The sequence below is a fragment of the Mauremys reevesii genome, linkage group 16, assembly GCF_016161935.1.
Source record: "Mauremys reevesii isolate NIE-2019 linkage group 16, ASM1616193v1, whole genome shotgun sequence".
In the NCBI taxonomy this organism is placed as follows: Eukaryota; Metazoa; Chordata; order Testudines; family Geoemydidae; genus Mauremys; species Mauremys reevesii.
Genome location: NC_052638.1, coordinates 18,313,788 through 18,330,985, shown reverse-complemented (window position 1 = coordinate 18,330,985; position 17,198 = coordinate 18,313,788). Strand labels below are relative to the sequence as shown.

The 17,198-nt window shown below is 39.8% G+C and overlaps 1 protein-coding gene across 7 annotated transcripts in view; it reads left to right on the top strand.

The window, feature by feature from the left end:
• Positions 1-17,198, top strand: part of ADCY7 (adenylate cyclase 7) — a 124,738-nt gene that overhangs the window by 2,087 nt on the left and 105,453 nt on the right. For 3 of the 7 annotated variants that reach the window (XM_039503810.1, XM_039503812.1, XM_039503813.1), the window contains 2 exons: positions 8,944-9,067; positions 11,637-11,729. The exons of 2 other annotated variants lie outside the window; for them this stretch is intronic. The gene's annotated coding sequence lies outside the window, so the exon portion shown is untranslated. Of the gene's footprint in view, positions 1-8,943; positions 9,068-11,636; positions 11,730-17,198 lie in introns of those variants that run through there. 2 more of the 7 variants (XM_039503815.1, XM_039503814.1) reach the window with 2 other exon arrangements.

Genomic DNA, 17,198 nt, shown 5'->3' with positions numbered 1-17,198 from the left:
GCCAGCCCGTGGAAAGGGGGCTGTAGCACCGGGCTGGAGCCGCTGAAAGGGAAGGTGAAAGGGTCTTTTTTAACATCTGCCAGAGCTAACCGGTGCTCTGATCTGTTCGGTGTGGAGATGTGTGTTTCCTCTGCTTTACCAGCCCCCCTCCCCGGTCATGTTTTCTATTCAACTCATCCTGGGGAGTAGAAGTTAATTTTGGGCAATAGGGCCAGTTGTTAGTTGGACTGAAAGTCAGCCTCTCCCTAAAGCAAGTTCAATTTGAGACACCTGTGTGTATATTTGTCTAGTTTCTTCCATTCTCCTGTTCCCCAGATGTTAAAGACAAGTCTTCCAGTTCTAGGCCTGGGTTCTCCAAACACACCCAAGCCTAATATTACTATGCTGAGTAGCCCCTCAATGGGAGTAAAGTTAAGCAAGTGTGTAAGTGTTTGTAGGATCAAGGCCCTAGAAATAAGACTTTTAGCTGACCTATGTCAGAATCCCTTTGAATTTCATACAGTGTAAAGATCAAAAAGTGGTAATGACCAACATGTAAAATATTTTAAAACAATTTATAGCTTTACAGTAACCCAGGCATACATGGAAGTTAGTGAGTCAAGATGTCTCACTGTATGACAAATAGCAGACAAACTGCACCCAAGGAAGCTGAATAGAGATGATGTAAGACTTGCCAGAACCTGTTTCTGAAGTTGATGCACTTGATGTTAGCAAATTATAGTAAAACCAGTTGTGACAAAAATATGTGGCGAAGTATGATTGAGAACAGAAAAATTGAGTGAGCCAAATCATATGTTCCAATATGCGTGCAAAACTTCCATTGAAGTCAGTGGGAGTTTTGTGTGTGTACTGGAGAGCAGAAGTTGTCTTGTGTGTTTAAATATGTTCTTAACAGTAGAAATTCTCAATTCATAATCAGTGATTGATGGGCCTTTCTCTGTAGAAGAGGATAGCAGTAGACAAACAGTATTATCAGCATCTGAGAGTGGAAGTTATGGTTTAGCTGGTAAATCTTACTTGGGTCAGGAAGTTCTAATAAAACACTGAAGATATAGAACCTTTTGGTCCTGATCAATGTGTATTTGTAGGAGGTTTGTGTTAACTGAATGGAGATATTGAAATCTTACACTTGATTGTATTGTGAGTAGTCCTACTGAAACTGCTTGCAGTGTGTGAAGCTAAACAGCTGTGTAAATCTTTGCAGGATCAGGGCCTTTAGTTAATGTTGACTCATTTAAGGTATAAATGACTTTCTATTAAAAGTAGTCTTCTTCTTGAAGGGAGATACCACTAATGACATTTTACAAGCTATAGCAATCAAAAAGCCGACATGCTTCTGATAATAAAAATGCCTTGCTTTTGTAGATGTGAGGAGATCTGGTAAACTCAGTGGTTGATGATTGTTCCTTGTTTACCCAGGCCAGATGATTGAAAACATAACTTACAGGCCTTGTCTTTTGCACCACAGAACAACATAAAGTCAGGAAGTTGTCTTAGCAGTAGTGGAGTCTTTTGGATGCCTTTTTCTAATATTTCTACATAATGTGGTCTGACACATCACTGAAAGGGGTATTAGGAAATCAGAGAGAAAACTTGCAAACATTTCTAAAGAGATTGGTCAATGTTTGGTAGGCCAAAATAATCATATATCTGTGATTCACTACTAATTTCAGTGGGAAAGTTTTACACTATGGAGACTTGTGTGACAACTTCAGCTTAATAACAGGATAAAAACATTCCAAAATGTTTACCATGGCAATCAAACTCTATTATTGTTACTTTCTATTTGTTTGAAATAAATCAAGTACAACATTTTGTAATGTCATATCGTTAACACTGAAGACAGGGATCTCTCCAAAATCTATCAAGCCTAATGCTAATTTCATAAGTAAGTCTCTCTACAACTCTGTGGTCTTTGCAAGTAATTTAGAATCTACTGAAGAAACCAGGACTTGGTCTACAGGAATGCTGACCATTGGAATATACATTTGAAAGCAATTTTGAACTGTTTTAAAGTAAATACTAACTACAGTATTTGAATTTGTCTCAGTAAGGAAGAATCTGCTGTTTTCTAGTCAGATGTAAATACTAAAAACATTTAGACAGTGTTTTTTTTCCCTGTAATGAATCATAATCACAAGTGTCCTGTCTTGTAACAGGGACACTGGAAGACAAGCAAGCATTTTGAAGATCATTGATTAGAAAGAGAAATAACCAAAGTCTTATTGTGTATACACACACAGACTAGCAGTCTTAATACCCTGTTCTGTATTTCAAAATACTGAAATCAACTCTAAAGAGGGGATATGCACTTAAGGCCAGCACCAAAATACAAATTTAGAAGACCTACAGCTATTATAATAAAATATCTTTTGAAGAAAGGTAGACACTGACAATATTGTAATATTCTTATTTATGTTTTAATAACATAAGTACTGAGAAAGAGAAAAGAAACTAAGAGACTTAAATTAAAATGCCTTTTGTTTAAGGCATCCTGGTTTAAGTATTGGTTTATGAACTTTTTATTTGCTCTTTCCATCTCCTTTAATCAGAAGATTAGATTGGTATTATGTCTGCTGTAAAAACCCACGATGGATTACACTTTGTGTGTGTGGTGACACAAGTGCTTAGGTTTTGAAGATATTTACTTTGCAATGGTTGCCATTAAAGTCAGCAGGGGCCAACAATCACCATGTGTGATACTGCAGTTTTCCATTGTACTCAGAATAGAAAATAACAGTGATGTCCAGAATACGACTGTCTGGTCATAGTAAGTTAAAGTTGACTTTTAGTGGTTACCTCTGTATGTCATGTAGGATGCCAGAGGCTACTGATAACAGAAATCAGGATCCATGGGCATTCTTGTGAAACAGCCATTGCATTTTTTAAATTGTTCCTAGTAGGGCCGTTGATTAATCACAGTTAACTCATGTGATTAACCAAAAAAAATTAATCGTGATTATTCGCAGTTTTAATCGCACTGTTAAACAGTAGAATACCAATTGACATTTATTAAATATTTTGAATGTTTTTCTACGTTTTCAAATATATTGATTTCAATTACAATACAAAATACAAAGTGCACAGTGCTCACTTTATATTATTATTCTTACAAATATTTGCACTGTAAAAATGATAAATTAAAGAAATAGTATTTTTCAATTCATCTCATACAAGTACAGTAGTGCAATTTCTTTGTCATGAAAGCGCAATTTACAAATGTAGGATTTTTTTGTTACATAACTGCACTCAAAAACAAAACAATGTAAAACTTTAGAGCCTACAAGTACAGTCAGTCCTACTTCCTGTGCAGCCAATGGCTAAGACAAACAAGTTTGTTTACATTTACAGGAAATAATGCTGCCTTCATCTTATTTACAATGTCACCTGAAAGTGAGAACAGACATTCGCATGGCACTTTTGTAGCCAGCATTGCAAGGTATGTGTGCCAGATATGCTAAACATTCGTATGCCCCTTCATGTTTCCAGAGGACATGCTTCCATGCTGATGATGCTCATTTAAAAAAAAAAAAGCGTTAATTAAATTTGTGACTGAACTCCTTGGGGGAGAATTGTATGCCTCCTGTTCTGTTTTACCCAAATTCTGCCATATATTTCATGTTACAGCAGTCTCAGATGATGACCCATCACGTTGTTCGTTTTAAGAACGCTTTCACTGAAGATTAGAAATCTCACATTGGTACCTATGTTTGTGTGACTGGGAATTGTACATTCATCAAAAAAGACACTATACATTTGGGAATTACAGAAAATCGCGGGACCTCCCACTCTGCCTGGCTACAGATTTATTTCTTGAGTTATATCTTTGATTTAGGAATAATATAATAGATAGTTTTGTCAAAAGATAGCTACAGCACTCGACCCAAGGTTTAAGAATCTGAAGTGCCTTCCAAAATCTGAGAGGGATGAGGTGTCATAGAATATTAGGGTTGGAAGAGAACTCAGGAGGTCATCTATCCAATTCCCTTCTCAAAGCAGGACCAACACCAACTAAATCATTCCAGCCATGGCTTTGTCAAGCTGGGCCTTAAAAACCTCTAAGGATGGAGATTCCACCACCTCCCTAGGCAGAGCTGTATTGCGCCCGAGGCAAGGGCCGGCTCCAGGCTCCTCGGCGGCAATTAGGCGGCGGGTTCCGCAGTCCCTCTTGGAGGGATGGGCCCGCCGCCGAAGAATGAATGAAGCGGCGGCGGCAGGTCCTTCCCTCTGAGAGGGACTGTGGGACCCGCTGCCGAATTGCTGCTGAAGACTGAAGCGGCAGTGGTAGGGCTGCCACCAAAGCACTGCCGATCGCATTATCTACTGCAAATGTAAACAAACTTGTTTGTCTGAGCAATTAACTGAACATGAAGTAGGACTGAGTGGACTTGCAGTCTCTAAAGTTTACATTGTTTTATTTTTTAATGCAGTTATTTGTACACAATTCTACATTTGTAAGTTCAACTTTCATGATAAAGAGGTTGCACTACAGTACTTGTATTAAGTGAATTGAAATATTCTATCTTTTTTACAATGCAAATATTTGTAATAAAATAGTGAGCATTGTGCACTTTGTATTCTGTGTTGTAATTGAAATCAATATATTTGAAAATGTGGAAAAGATCCAAAAATGTTTAAATAAATGGTATTCTATTATTTAATAGCATGATTAATCACACGATTAATTTGTTTAATCGCTTGAGACCCTTAGTTTCTAGTGAAGCTAACGACAATGGGATTAAAAGAAAACAAGAAAGATACTTAAGGACTGAGTTATGGGCATATTGACACCTACATGGCTTATGCTAAGTGAAAGAGCAGGTGATAAGTTGGAGATATTAGTTTAGATGCTAGCCTAAATAGAAAACAGACAGCAGTTTCTCCACTTAATACCTATGTTTGTGTGACTGGGAATTGTACATTCATCAAAAAAGACACTATACATTTGGGAATTACAGAAAATCGCGGGACCTCCCACTCTGCCTGGCTACAGATTTATTTCTTGAGTTATATCTTTGATTTAGGAATAATATAATAGATAGTACTATTATGATCATCTAGTCTGACCTGTATAACACAGGCCATGGAATTTCACTCAGTTATTCCTTTGTCAGTTGCATACTCCTGGCTGAGCTGCAATATTTCTTCTAGAAAGCCAGGCAGTCCCTTTTGTAGTTGGGAATGGTTTTTGGTTTTTTTTGTTTGCTCGCTTTGGTGTTTTGGATTTATATAACATATATGTATATCTATATAATGCATGTCAGACTTCACTAAGCACCTAGGTAACTTTTAAGTTGAAAGTCTGTTGTGGCGCTTTTAGGTGTAAATGCTTGTATTTTTTACTCTGATTTTATTTTTTAAAATATTGTTTTATTGATTATAGGTGCCCAGGTACCTGCCACTGGGCAGGGATATAAAATTATAAATAAACCAATACTGGAGAGACAGGTTTCTTTTCTTGTCATTTGCTCTTCAGAATATCAAGGGCTGTCTGTGCTGCACAAGCACATAGACTGATTAAGGAGTGAAAGCGGTATATAAGTAAGCCCCTGCGTTTGCAGATTAAACCATTTAAAAAAAAATTCCTGGGTTTTACAAAAAGTATTAATTTTTCACTCTACTTTTGTACCATTCAAATATATACAAAAACCTTGTTTTATTAGGAAATTACAATACATTGCATGAGATAATGTAGGGCCCTACCAAATTCACGGCCATGAAAAACGCGTCACGGACTGTGAAATCTGTTCTCCCCTTCCGCCCCCGCCCAATGAAATCTAGTCTTTTGTGTGCTTTTACCCTATGCTATATAGATTTCATGGCGGAGACCAGCATTACTCAAATTGGGGGTCCTGACCCAAAAGGGAGTTGCAGGGGGTCACAAGGTTATTTTAGGGGGATTGCAGTATTGCCACCCTTACTTCTGCACTGTCTTCAGATCTGGGTGGCCAGAGAGTGGTGGCTGCTGATTGAGGGCCCAGCTCTGCAGGCAGCAGCGCAGAAGTAAGGGTGGCAATACCACACCATGCCATCCTTACTTCTGCGCTGCTGCTGGCGGTAGCTCTGCCTTCAGAGTTGGGATCCTGGCCAGCAGCTGCCACTCTCCAGCTGCCCAGCTCTGAAGGCGGCGCTGCCACCAGCAGCAGCTCAGAAGTAAGGATAGCAGTACTGCAACCTCTCCCATAATAACCTTGTGACCCCCCTCAACTCCTTTATGGGTCAGGACCCCTACAAGTACAACACCGTGAAACTTCGGATTTAAAGAGCTAAAATCATGAAATTTATGATTTTTAAAATTCTAGGACTATGAAATTGACCCAAATGGACTTTGCATTTGGTAAGGCCCTAGATATATGTGTTACGATAATACATTAGTCTGTGTGTATATGCAAAGCTGCCTGTTGAAGTAAGGCTATTTATTAGTCTAGAAGATGCGCACAATGAACAAACAGGCACGCACGCAAACTCTGAAGTGTGTGTGCATCTGAACGTACATGTGCACATTTCAAGCTGTTAGCAGATAAAGATTTAACACACTAAAATGGGAAGAAAATGAAAATCGATATCAGAATATGTTTCAGAACCTTTACCTCGATATAACGCTGTCCTCGGGAGCCAAAAAATCTTGCTGTGTTGTAGGTGAAACCGCATTATATCAAACTTGCTTTGATCCACTGAAGTGCGCAGCCCTGCCCTCCCCCCTCCCCGCCCCTGGAGCACTGCTTTACTGCGTTATATCCGAATTCATGTTATATCGGGTTGCGTTACCGTTATATCAAGGTAGAGGTGTATTCAAAAGTTTTCAAACAACAAAAACAGGAGAAAAGGATGAATTTGAGTATATGCGCTACAAATGGTGTGACACAATTATTACATGTAAATATTTATAGGCTAATAGTTCTGTGTCTACAACATTAAACTGTTTATTCAAATGAAAAGTTTTATTTGGGGATTAGAGAGAAATCGTTTTCTTAAACTCAGAGGTGGCATTGTGTTTTGAGTTTTGTTTTAGTTCTGCCACAAACCACATTGATGAACAGAATTCAGAGCATTAATCTACTGAATACTCCCCCTGCCCCCCCATCTTTCCATCCACCAAAATAAATCCTGATATTGATCCAGAAAAATTATTAATACTTTTTTGCACTGATTTTTACCTGTTTGTTGTGGTGGTAATAAACACTGATAAATCCTTGGGGGAAAAAATAAATAAAATTAAAACTGAAAATGAAGGGTCCTATATATGAGAAGCACTGCATACCAGCTGTGGGTATTTTCTGGCTCTTCTTAACTAGTATTGAAAATGGTTTGGTTATTGTGGAGATGTAACACCTGATACAATCCTGATGCTTCATTCTGGGTTGACATGGAGCAAGGTTTTCCAAAGGTGGGTTATTTTTCTATCCACATGGGGATGTGGATCCAAGGGAGAGAACATGAGTAGAGATGCAATGGTTAGGGATTTTCAGAGGAGATTGTAGGTGTTAGGTGCAATTTCTTGAGGCTTCTTTTGAAAATCCCAGTTTATGGCTCTGATTCAGCACACCTTTACTTCCACGCATAATGCTTAATGTTGTTACTATTATTTAGAACAAGATTTTGATACCTGTACTATCACTCATTTGCACCTTACTTCATGAATTGTTCCATGGACTTCAGTGTGGTACACTTTTTAACATGGGTTAAGATATTAGAATCTGCCCTTTAATGAATAGTCCCAGTTGAAGTCACATGAGGACTGGACTCTCATTGATCTAAACCAGCTTTACTATCCTCCTCTCCTTCCTGGAGAAGGTGCCCAGTCATTACTGAAGTTCTTCAGGAAAGTCTCTTTACATGTCTGAACTACAGTATATTTCATTTAAAAAACTGAGTATTTCTTTTAGGGATTATAAGTGGTGGACAGTAAATATTAATTAAAGAAACAGAGGTTCTGTTTTTTAAAGGAGATAAAAGCTGCAAAGATTCAAGATGATTATTTGGTAGGTTGACAGGATATTACAGCTGATAAGCTTGTATTTTTGCCCGTTAGTCAAATCAGATCATAATATATTAAAATCAGGAAGTGCACTTTCATCCTCAGCTTAATACGTTTTCAGAAACAGAGTAATTTGTAAGTAATACCTCCATGAAACCCCGAAATCTAGTATTCACTGATACATACATTTTACTGTTTGAAATGGGGAAAAAAGAGGAAACATTCTGAGTATTTCAAAACTACTCAATAGGGTTCTTAATGGAAGATATGTAGCAACATACTTTTTAAAAAATGCACATTGTAGCTTTTCCTGTGCATAGAAGAGATACTGAAGATATTAAATCTCTATCATACTTGAATTTACTGATCTTATTGCTTAGTAACCATATTGGAGGAGTCTTTTTTTTCTTCTTCAGGAAAGCATTAAAATCTGTATTAAGTTTGGATATTTTTGTAGATTTTAGATCCAATCCTGTGAAGACTTATGTACTGCTTCACTTGGCGCTCACTGAATAGCCTCATTGACTTGATGTGTCCAGACTAAGCATGCATGCAAGTAATAAAAAAAGGTAATAATTGGAGATATACCAATCTCCTAGAATTGGAAGGGACCTTGAAAGGTCATCGAGTCCAGCCCCCTGCCTTCACTAGCAGGACCAGTTTTTGCCCCAGATCCCTAAGTGGCCCTCTCAAGGATTGAACTCACAACCCTGGGTTTAGTAGGCCACTGCTCAAACCACTGAGCTATCCCTGGGGACTTTATTAGGAATATATCTGTATTTTGACCTTCATCTTCAGATATATTGCTTATCTTCTTTCCAACTGTCAACTTGCAAAGAATGGAGCTTAAGTAACCAGGTGAACAATTTGAGTACACTGACTTTGAAGTATGTGGGGAATTGACGTAAAGACGTTACAAGCACTCATCTATTCAATGTCAGAATCTTTTATGCAATGTTTTGCAGATCCAGGCAGCTGCCAGTGCAAGTTATGACTTATGCTGATGGACTGTATTCAGATGGAATTTAACTTGAAAGTTAAATTGTTTTAAAAAACAAATTTTCAGTCATAATCCAGTGAAAGTTCATGGTGAGTTTCACAATTTATTAGTATTATCCTAAGTATTCAATTTTTTTGAAAAAAAGTGGCACAACTTAAACTTGACTGTGCAGTGTACACTAAAACTGATATTTTAAAATTGTGCATATTTTCTCTTACGTAAGATAAAAGGTTGAGCTTTTGAACCTTATAATTTAGGTGAGTGGCCTTTTGATTGATATTTTATTAGAGTTGACTATAGTGTTATCAGTTGTTTTGTTGAATTTGAGGAGTAAATTTCCTTTATTGAAATTTAATATGTAAGTGGTTTAACACACCTGAGGTAAATGAGGTACAAAAATAGACTCTCTTCTGATTGATAAAATGCTGTGAAGGTCTTTGTGATCTGGTTTGGTGCTTGTGGCAGTTCTTAGTTGATTTTCAGTCTCTTGATGCTTTAGCTAAAAGAAAAGAGCTTCCCCCCATGCTTCCTAGATCATTGTGGTTAATTTCTTGATCAGTTTGGAAGTTTATTATTAAAGTTCCATGTGGGAACTTGTACTTTTCTGTCATTGAAGAGTTCCAAAAGAGGTACTTCGCAAAATGTTTGGAGAAGGGCATGTTTCCGGAACATATGAAATGTAAATGGAAAATAATAGCAGTGTTACCATATGTATCACAGTAGAATTATAGAAAATAACCAGCTGATACTGGTTAGATGCGTGTGGCAAGTAGGCATTACTGTTATGATTAATATTTTTGTTTGTTTACACCTTTTAAAAAAATTGACTCAAAACTACAAGCCGTGCAGATAACTTAGGAACCTGTGGCTATGTGCACATTGCTGTGGTCTTTCTTCTAGCTCCTATCTTTTTTAGCAGGTCTACACGCTGCAGCTGCACCTCTGTAGTGCGGTAGTGAAGATTCTGCTATGCCAATGGGAGAGGTTGTGTCCGCACCAGGGATTAGGTTGGTATAACTGCATCGCTCCGAGGCATGGATTTTTCACATGCCTGAACGACGTAGTTATACTGATATAAGTTTGTAGTGTAGACCTGGCCTTACTAAGCCCACTTATTGCATTGCCTTAAATTGGACAGCAGGCTCTTCAGAATATAAACTCTTTTATTATGTGTAGGGCCCTACCAAATTCTTGGCCATGAAAAACAGGTCACAGACCGTGAAATCTGGTCTTTTGTGTGATTTTTACCTTACGCTATACAGATTTCACAGGAGAGACCAATGTTTCTCAAATTGGGGGTCTTGACCCAAAAGGCAGTTGCAGGGAGGTCACAAGGTTAATTTAGGGGCGTCACAGTATTGCCACCCTTACTTCTGCACTACCTTCAGATCTGGATGGCTGGAGAGCAGCAGCTGTTAGCCAGGCACCCAACTCTGAAGGCAGCGCCCTGCCAGCAGCAGCGCAAAAGTAAGGGTGGCAATACCATACCATGCCACCCTTTCTTCTGCGCTGCTGCCTTCAGAGCTGGGCAGCCAGAGAGTGGCGGCTACTGACTGAGCAGTGCAGAAGTAAGGATGGCATGATATGGTATTACCACCCTTACTTCTGTGCTGCTACTGACTACGGTTCTGCCTTCAGAGCTGGGCTTCTGGCCAGCAGCTGCTGCTCTCCAGCTGCCCAGCTCTGAAGGCTGCATCACCACCAGTAGCAGCGCAGAAGTAAGGGTAGCAGTACCGCAACCCCCCCGCCCCAATAACCTTGCAGCCACCCCCCCCACACACAATTCCTCTATGGGTCAGGATCCCTAAAATTAAAACACTGTGAATTTTCAGATTTAAATACACCTCCACCTCGATATAACGCTGTCTTTGGGAGCCAAAAAATCTTACCGCGTTATAGGTGAAACTGTGTTATATTGAACTTGCTTTGATCCACCGGAGTGTGCAGCCCCCCCTCCCCCAGAGCACTGCTTTACCGTGTTATATCCATATTCGTGTTATATCGGGTGGCGTTATATCGAGGTAGCGGTGTAGCTGAAATAATGAAATTTATGTTTTTCAAAATCCGATGACCATGAAATTGAACAAAATGGACCATGAATTTGGTAGGGCTCTAAGTATGTGGTTGTAAGAGCACTGATTGGGGCCTCTGGGTGATGTTATAGGCACATTGAATATATACTAATGTGCCTTATGAGCACAAATATGTGTGATTGGTATAATTTTTTTGTTCAATAATACTTCTAACACTTTTCATGTGTAGGTGATTACCAAGGCAAGTATCATCTCCATTTCAGGCATAAAAAGTTAAGTAACTTTCCCACACTCATGTGGTGATGAAAGGCAAAGTCAGGATTAGAACGTGGGTCTCCCAACCCTCGGTTCATGCCCTATCCACAGGATTGCTCTGTCTCATAGCTTGGTAATGGAGTTAAGATATGTGTGTTTATGTTGCAGGGTATCCTTCAAACCGAAACCTCCTTTGTTTTCAATAGTTTTAATATAAACCAAACATTCTCTTCCATAATAGTTAGCCTATGACAACTGTATTGCAGTATCACTGGGTTATGTTGGAATCCTAATAGTTTACTGTGCGTGGATTTTTCAGTGCTTTCAAACAAACAAAAAGCAACCTGATTCAAGGTACTGTTTCCTTCAGGATCGGTGGCAAAAACTCTTCCCTCCTCATGCTACTGTGCACTGGCTGCTGTTCCCCGAGTCAAGAGATGGCTGTGTTTCATTACTACTATGTGTACGTATGAGTAGCTGTAAGGCATTTCAGGATAAATGTAATTGTTATTCTGTAACTAGAAATGAGGATCAAACACAGTATGTTGCATTTAGCACTTTCTTTTCTTACGTGAATAAATGGCAGATTCTGAGTAAAAATAAAAAGAACAAAGGCCACCAAAATTATAATGAAACAGTTAAATAACAGATAGGAACTAGTTGTTCCTGTGAACCTGACTGAACATACTCCTGGCAATGAAGAATCAATATTGCACTGAAGTTTCCATATGCCGGAGGTTTATAGGGTGTATTTGCTGGTCATAGTTAAGCAGCTTTCTGTATCCTTCTACTAACGAGTTGCTGAAGCTGCATCTGAAGTTGACCTTGCTATGTATTCATTCTCACTAATCTATGTATTCCTTTTTGCTAAAAAGTAATACAGGGCCCTGTATCATTTTCTGTTACAAGAGCAACGTAGATAACTGCCAGTTAGCGTGTGAATTGTACAAGCCAGAGTTTTCTAATTTGCAAGATTATAACACTTTCTGCTAGGGAATCAGATCATGGCTTTGTCAGTAATTTAATAGGACAACATTGAATCTTTTCCTATGCATCTAGATATATTGAACATGTCAAGGCACCTTGACTACCCTGCTGTATAACCCAGCCAAACCTGTGTGGTTCTACTTCAGGAAGAGTGGGCAGGAGCTGGCAGAGGTGTTCCTGGAAATTAAGGGCATCTGGTTGGTGGTGTGTAGGGACAGATGCCTTGATGGATCTATTCTGTCATGAATCCACTGGAGATTCACTCCTGTGGAGTGGGAGCATACCAACAGCAGGGGGCTGTTGCATGCCTAGGACTGAAGAAGTGGCTTTAAAGTACCTCCACTGCTGCTTCTCAGCCAAAGTGGTGGGTGAAAGGAGGATTTTTTCATGCTACTGTGCAGAAGGCCAGTGGAAAGCCTGGTCCCTCTGGGATGTGGCTTGAAATATCTACCATACAGTGTACTTGTTACAGATGTACTGAAAAAAATATCCTCTAAAATGGCTTGCCTAAATTTCTTAAGACTTTATGGAAAAAGTCTCCTGGGACAAATGACAGGCCAAAAGAAGTGTGTGTGTTGGGGTCAGAAACAGGGCTTAAATGTATGAAAGAGTACAAAGGGTCAAACAGCATAGCAAGCTGAATCAGCAGCCACATAAGAACAAGAACACTTTCGTGCACACCTAAACATCAGACTTTTTTCCACTCATTGGAAGTGCAAATAAACTGAAAGGCGGTTGACTAAACAAGGCACGTTGTTAGCGTTTCCTCAGCGACATTGTATTGTCAGGAAACCTGCCAGATGTCTCTTGGCAATACGTTGTGGCATCATTGGAATAGCAGAAAGTGCTAATGAGACAGACATGTATCAACAGGCTTTTGCAGGTGTGTGAGTCACCACGGGACAGTCAAGAAGAGTGAAGGAATCATCCAGTGCACCATAAAACACTCTGTATTTCTCTGAGACACTTAGTTAATAAAGTAATACATTCCTGTTTATAATACTCCCTTTGTAAAAGGCTGGTGTTCAGAGCCAAGGGCTTTGCATCTAATCACAATAGAAGTAATGTAAAGAGGGTTTTGTAAAAGCAACTTGGATTAAGTTGGGAGGTCTTAGAGTATGTGTCTTGTATCAGGAGTAGCCTTATCATAAATGCCCAAGATAGGCAGATAAACTTGGAAGGAGAATACATGTGACTGATGACTATATTGGTAGTGATTTTAATCTGTTTTTTTAACCAGTTCAAGGGTTTATTGTAATGGTATTTAGCAACTCCTGGTCTTCATTTGCACTGTATTTGCTGGATGCTGGGAGTTTATTGTGGTCCAAATTATTGTTAGTTTTGCTTTTATATGGAATTCATTTTAGTGATTCTGGAGGCTTATTTTCAAAGAACTTTGGTGAATGATCAGACCCCACCTAGTGATGACTCACTTTAACTCAGACATATAGTTTTCCATCCATGTAACCTACATGATGAAGAAAAAATAATTCCAATACAATGGCAAAGTAAACCACAAAAGATTGGAGAGTGGATACGGGTAGGCAGAAGTCGGAGGGCTGGATCCAAGCCCACTGAAGACAATGAGAGCCTGTCCATTGACTTCAGTTGGCTCTGGTCAGGCCTTATGGTTCTGATTCTTCAAGGTGTTGAATGCTTCATGCAAGGCGCCAAACATAGTTAACTCCTTCTGCAGTCAATTGGAGTGGAGGGCACTCAGCACCTTGTACAGAGTGAGCCTAACAGCTCACAGGATCAGGCCCTAAAGGAGGACTTTCATGCTGAAGCAAACTCGAGTTGGAGGCAGTGAGAGGAGAAAAACATTTATACAGAGAGAATAGTTGGCAGGTTGTGTCTCTCTCTCTCTCCCACCATCCATTGCTGCAGTTGAAGTTAGATGGGGTTTAATAAGAAATGTGTTCTAACGGCAAAACACAGATCCAGCCTGAATTTCCTCAGGTTGAGGGAGAGTTTGGATCTGGGATTTGGTTTACAAGCTTGTTTCTAGCCTAATAAAATACCTGCCTGGTTTTGAACTTTAGTCTTATTTTATAATGGCTTCAGTCTATTGCCATGAAAGTGAGTGAAATTTCACTGCATGGTCAGATAGGAGCAATGATCTCTTGGCAATAAAGGTTTGTTTATACCAACAGCTTTAGTATTTAGCAAATATGCAAAGAGGAAGGTTGGAAAACATGTGACAGGTGCATATATTTGTTTAATTTTGATAGATTTGAAAATTTTATTCCAGGGTGAAAGCCCTTCTTTAAAACAGCTTTAAAAGAGGAAAATCACATGGATTGAGTCAGGTACTTTTTACTTTAATCTATGTAAATTCTTAGCTCTACATCTTGGGATCAACACTGGTACAGCTACCCCCACTGATGGCTGAATTGAGGCTATTTCTGAGCACAGTGTCTCTTCCTCTCTGAAAGTGGAACCTAGATGTGAAGAAATTCAGTTTTTCCCCAGAAATCAGCAAGATCTAAAAGTAATTTCAGATGTTCACAAGCTTGTTTAAGTTTGGCCTCTTGGGGCCCAAGTCTGCTCTTTTATACATCTGATGTCAGGCCATGTCTACACTACCACTTTTGTCAGTATAATTTATGTCTCTCAGGGGTGTGGAAAAAAAACACGCCCCTGAGGGACATAAGTTACACAGACAGAAGCACCAGTGTGAAATAGCTACCAAACTCATGACAGTCAGGGCCGGCTCCAGACCCCAGCACGCCAAGCGCGCGCTTGGGGCGGCGTGCCGTGGGAGGGCAGCAGGCAACTCCGGTGGACCTCCCACAGGCGTGCCTGCAGAGGGTCTGTTGGTCCCGCGGCTTCGGTGGAGCATCCGCAGGCACGCCTGCGGGAGGTCCACTGGAGCTGTGGGACCGGCGACCGCCAGAGCGCCCCCTGCGGCGTGCCGCCCTCCTTGGGGCGGCGCAATTCCTAGAGCCGTCCCTGATGACAGTGGCTTTATTATGTCGACGGGAGAGCTCTCTCCTTCCCACATTGCTTGCATAGCCCCTCTATCGCACAGCTGTGCTGCTGTAAGCTCGCTAGTTGTAGACATGGCCTCAGTCTCACGGAAGTCAACAGGAGTCGTGCATGTGTATGAAAGGGCAGAACTGATTCTCTTTGGAATAGCCTATAAGCATAAATGTGGCTTTGCTATGAGAAGTGACTATGTAAAATGATACCTTTTTTACTCAGGTTTTGTATTCAGAGCTATACCTGCATGTTTTAGTGACCAAAGTAAGGCTTTATGTCTGCTGGCACTGCAGAAATACTACTCTGAGCAAGTGAAAGTGAACTGGATTGTATTCTGGCTCAAGTATCAACAGAATAGTCAGCAAAATTCCAGTTCTTTTGACAGATAAAAGGATTTGTGTATTTAACTCTGCCTGTACAGCAGGAAACTAAGGGCAGGTCTACACTAAGGGCGGGGGTCGAACTAGGGTACGCAAGTTCAGCTACGTGAATAGCGTAGCTGAACTCGAAGTACCCTAGTTCGAACTACTTACCCGTCCAGACGCCGCGGGATCGAAGTCCGCGGCTCCAAGGTCGACTCCGCCACCGCCGTTTGCACGGAGTCGACCGGAGCGCGCGGGGAGTTCGAACTATCGCGTCCAGATTAAACGCGATAGTTCGAACTCCGAGAAGTCGAACTCACCGCGTTGACCCGGCAGGTAAGTGTAGACTAGCCCTAAATGTAAAACATATTTCAGTGTAGCCTTTTAAAAATGATCTGTACTTTTTTTACAAGTTCCTGATGAGCATCCTGTTTCAGATTTAGTCATTTTTATTTTTTTATTTTTAGACTGCGCTGTGCTTAGCATTTGCACAGTAACAGCTGCCAAAAAAAAACAAACCCAAAACCAACCCCTAAGGATAATACAAACAAAAAAAACCCTCATCTTTGTCCCACTGCAGTGACAAATGTGTTGGTTCATATTGTGATGCAGGTTAATGAAATGCATTTTGTGTTTAGATGTAACATTCACTTTTTCAGTGTTCTTTGCCTGCATGCATTTGAGATTTCTACATTTTGGAAAGTTAATTAAATTTAGGAGTTACTCTGAGATTGTGATTTTTAACTTTACTTTGGTGCAGACACCACTTCAACTTCTAAGGGAAGTGGAAAACAATGCAATTATCTGAAAAATCAAAATGAGATTCAATGGAATATTTTTATTTATAGTCCCACAAATGTGCATAGTGCTGGACAGACAAAAGGTCCATTCCCCCAGAGAACTTACACACCATTCAATTATTTATGTATTCAGAACTCGCTTAGGTTTTTAGAACACCCCGTGGCAGTATGGGTAGATTCCTCCAACAAAACTGGTTGAGGGGATTAGCTGGATGATTCTGGTATGATGATGACCAGTGAGACAGTTTCCATGGTGATATGTAAATTGACTTACACTGGAAATCACAAATAATGTACAGTAGAACCTTAGAGTTACGAACAGCTTGGGAATGGAAGTTGTTTGTAACTCTGAACAAAATATTATGGTTGTTCTTTCAAAAGTTTACAACTGAACATTGACTTAATACAGCTTTGAAACTTTATTATGTAAAAGTAAAATGCTGTTTTCCCTTTATTTTTTTTTAGTAGTTTACATTTAACACAGTACTGTACTGTATTTGCCTTTTTTTTCCTGTCCCTCCTGCTGCTTGATTGTATACTTCCATTTCCAAATGAGGTATGTGGTTGACTGGTCAGTTCGTAACTCTGCTGATAGTAACTCTGAGGTTCTACTGTACTGAAAAGGATGGTTGGGGAAATCCTGTGTTTCTTCATGCTAGTGTTGCAAAGCTCTTGGTAGATTTAAAACACATTTGTGGATTGATTTACACTGGCCTTGTCTTCATTTGCCATGAGCGTTTACAAACCATATTCAAACAGAGTGCAACTGTGGTTGCAGCCAAACTGGTTTCTCAGACTAGC